Genomic DNA, 4,151 nt, shown 5'->3' on the forward strand with positions numbered 1-4,151 from the left:
GCAGGACTTTTTAATTGCTCCTCAAACTCAGTATCTTTGATCTTGTCAGCCTCAAGTTCACTAGCAGTCTTTGGTCGTTCGGTTACAGAAAAGGGCTCTAAATTGGCCTTTTTAAACAATTTATAGACCTGCATTTCTTCTTCTGCAACAGATGAAAACATAAACAAAAAGTGTATAAGAATACATCTAATAGTGACATAGTACAAGTATGACATATTCATAAAAATGCCTACCACAGCCTTTTCAGTGCAACACTGGTGCAAATCCAGCAATTATCACTCATGTTACAACGGACTAAAATGACTTCATGATCAGAGTATGACCTTTATGGGAGTTTTAGAGTTTCACAGTCTTCAATCAATTTCCTTTCATCATCCGACAAAGTAATCGACTTGCTCACTCAAATTTTTGTTTTCCTCCACTTACGGATATTTGCCCAAGTATCTGAAATAACTCTTTCATTGACAAAGAAGTAGGGTTCTTTCCAGTTGTTCAAAGAAGTTTCCTTCTTGCCAGTAAAAGCCTTGATTGGTTTACAGTCAAAAGTATACCAACACTTGCTAACATATCGGGTTCTAAATAACTCATGGCAAATATTTACATTTGGTATTTCTCCTACAATATTATAATACATCTCAAAAGAATGATTTTTTGTAATCCTAGAGGATGAACTTGGCTAAGGCCTATCCCGTAGTGGGCAAGAATTTTTTGAAGAAAGGCGGAGGGAGGAATACAAAGATTGCCTATGGTTAATTGAAGTTTATACAGTGTAATCATCTTCTTCGGTGATTTGTAGCCCTATCGTTAGAAGAAGGGACCATGGGATTCAACAATCTAAGATTTCTATGATCCCTACATAGTTGATCTATTTCTGCTTCAGTAATGGAGGAAGGAATAATATTTACATCACGTGTATCTTTTTGCGAAAAAGTGCTACTAGATTCGGCCATGGTAGTACACAAAATAAAACAGTACAAACAGAGGAGAAGGATAAATGATAACTGACCTCGCACAAATCAAATCGCTAAAATGAGTAATTGCAGATATCTTCAAAGCAGATAATCAGTTTTCGAAAAAGGAAAAAGGAAAGGGGAATGGGTTATTTATAATCAAACTACTGGATGATGAAAGGATGAGATTGAGACACGTGTATGAGCCAGATTAATTGGGCAACAATTTAAAATTTTAAAATAAATCAAAAAGATTTTTGGGAGCAAATTCATAATTGGAAACATGACGTCAGCGCAGAAAAACTGACGGCTACAGCAGTTTTATGTCTTCGACGAAAAAAGACATCTTTTATTTTTAGTTTAATGACTTTATATTTTGCAAAAAGAAAGACATTAGACTGGGGGACTTAATGGTGATGATACACGCATAAAAACACCATTTTTATACAGAATAATGGATGAAAGAGCACAAAAGATAACAAGATTTGGTGGTTTTCAGTATTTGCCGCCCAACATATAGCAGGTCGCCCAACGTCAAGCGTAAGCCCTGCAGGCAGCTTCAATGCTTATGCCCTTTTACTAGGCGCGTGAACAGCACGCAGCCATGTCAGCACAGACCTTCCGGATACTTCGCGTAATAGAACTAATCAGCGATTGACATGTGTATCCCGAGAATTTTGGACATTCTACGCCTATAAATAGACCCCCTGGGTCACTGCATTTATCATCTGAACTTCAGTCAGAGAGAATTACACTTTCTCTCCCACACAGTTCTTTCTCACTCTAAACGCACATTAGCCGTTTAGCAGCAATACTCTAGACGGATCAATTACAGATTGATCTCCAGACTAATTGAGGCCACCCCACAGATCCATTATCCGTGTTCCGGGTCTGCAGAGATTTTTTCTTTAGGGCAAACATCAGTTGGCATCATACGCTCCACGCTAGACAGCTATTGTCTTGTACTGGTACCTTACAGCCGCTATACGGAAAATCGTACCAACAAGCGGCTAAACCACATAACACAAACAGACACGAACCAAGCAACAAAACCACCTAAACTTAAATAATTCAAGAACCCCAACACTAGAACTAGATGAATCGTCCAACTTTATCAAACATCTAACTTATTTTGTAGGTCAAACAAGGCTCATAATAATCATTTCTAAGTTTATTTCATTGTTTAGTTTTTATGCTTTCAAACTAGTGTAAACGAGTTAGGAAGCTTGCACATCAGGACGGGAGGTAATATTTTTTATATTTAAAAAATTTAAAATCTTTTTAGAAAAAGACAAAATAGTCGATGTCATGGTGATGTCAGGAAGTTGTTAGTTACAATTTTGTGTTTTAGTATAGTGTTAAATAAATTAATTAAAATTGAGATAATATCAACCAAAAATTAATAGGTTTAGGTTGTTTTTGTTGAGGATGATAATATAAACCAAAACTTAATATATTAGAAATGAAACAACTTGAACATATAACAACAATAACAGCAGTAACTAATTGTTTAACCGTTGATGAATCTAAACGTGGAGTTTTAGCCCTTCGTTGAAAACGCGAACAAAGAGCTGCATCTCGTTCGCCGTAAGGGAAATACCAATCTCTAGATCTTGGTTACACTCTTTGGATGCATAAATAGATACGTTTAGACCATAACCAACTGAAACTACTTCCAACTTTTTAGGTTTCCCCCAACCGAAATCCATGTCGTAAAAAACAAACTTTGGTGCTCCTGCAATCGATATAGCTGTTTTTGGCATTTTTTCCATGTTAAATGTAGGGTAATCATTCACAAGTTGATCCTTTTCAGACAACTCTTTGTGTAGATTATCTCCGAGTATTTTCGCAGCATTTATAATTCCTTCGTTTCCTGTTAAAAGACTAGTTTTCGCGATACTTATACACATCCTAATACAATTACCAAAATATGAAGACGGAATAGTTGGATCCAAACGCTTCCTACAATCTATGGGGATATAAAACATTTCTGTTTCATCGTTGCGTGTTTTAGCGACACAACACCATATATAAGCACAAACAACTATAAAAGATGATATATGTGACGACGATGTTTGTATTTGGGACGAAACCCAAGTTTTCAAATGATCAATAAATGTTCGTGTCAACACAAATGTTGTACGAACCATATCGGTTGGAGATAGGTTATGGGGTTTATAATAATCTTGACTGAAAAGAGCTTCGATGTTGGCGTATTTTAAAAAAGTTTTATCGACTTCAGGGTAGTTAACCAATCTATCGTACACTGGTAACGTTCCATTAGCTAAAAACGTCTCGTTCGTACCATTTCGAGCTATTGATGTCCATGCCTTTAGGAAATAAAATAGTGTGTTAGCATCTCCTAGACTATGATGACGTGTCATTCCTATAGAGAAACCGCTGTTTGGAAAAAATGTCACTTGAACCGAAAACGTTGAGATTTTTATGTAATCATATGTTTTACACATGTGTGGTCCAAATTAAGGTAGGAGACGGTTAAACTCAACGCAATTTCGAGGATGGTTTCCTGTAAGATCATCAAAATCAAGATTACATTCGGCGATTATGAGCTTGACAAAATCACCATCGACATAACGAAATTCGGGTAGTTTGTTAGTAGAAGTAGGAAATATAAATAAGTTGCCAACAAAAGGGAAAAAGTGTTGAAGTGTGATTGATAAGGAATGTTTAAGATTGGGAACAATAGTCTCAATGAAATGAGTATTAGTGAGTGGAAGTTGATAGAAATACAAATTGTTAACAGGAGGTAAAGCAAGAAAAAGTATGTCGAAAAAAGTCAACGGCAATGACTTGTTGACGACGGTGGCCGGAGGTGGTGATACTTGGTTCTCTTCAAGAATGGTTAAGGTGGGAAGGGAGGCCATTTAATTGATGCTTTGTTGATGTCCTACAATCAGTTAATTATATATAATATGAAAAAAAGGTTAACAAAAATTGAAAAGAAAAAACAAACATAATAGAATGTCAATTATATTATATTATATTGTGTTATGCTACGTATATTCATTTGTTGCCGATTTAATGTGATGTGGTGAGTTGTAGGCATATTCATTGTGGCCGAATTTGATGTGATGTGATTGGGGAAAGAATATTTTTAGTTTTTAACGGCAATTAGAAATGAACGTCGTAACTCTAACTCTGGTAGTCCGTGCATTGCAGCGAAAGCTAGAAATGAACGAG

General features: G+C 36.0%; 1 pseudogene; it reads right to left on the reverse strand.

Annotated features, from left to right (window-relative positions):
* Positions 1–2,476: 2,476 nt before the first annotated feature.
* LOC139865703 (malonyl-coenzyme A:anthocyanin 3-O-glucoside-6''-O-malonyltransferase-like) lies at positions 2,477–3,835 on the reverse strand (annotated as a pseudogene).
* Between the last annotated feature and the right edge of the window lie 316 nt (positions 3,836–4,151).

This window comes from Rutidosis leptorrhynchoides, chromosome 9, assembly GCF_046630445.1.
Source record: "Rutidosis leptorrhynchoides isolate AG116_Rl617_1_P2 chromosome 9, CSIRO_AGI_Rlap_v1, whole genome shotgun sequence".
Taxonomy (NCBI): domain Eukaryota; kingdom Viridiplantae; phylum Streptophyta; class Magnoliopsida; order Asterales; family Asteraceae; genus Rutidosis; species Rutidosis leptorrhynchoides.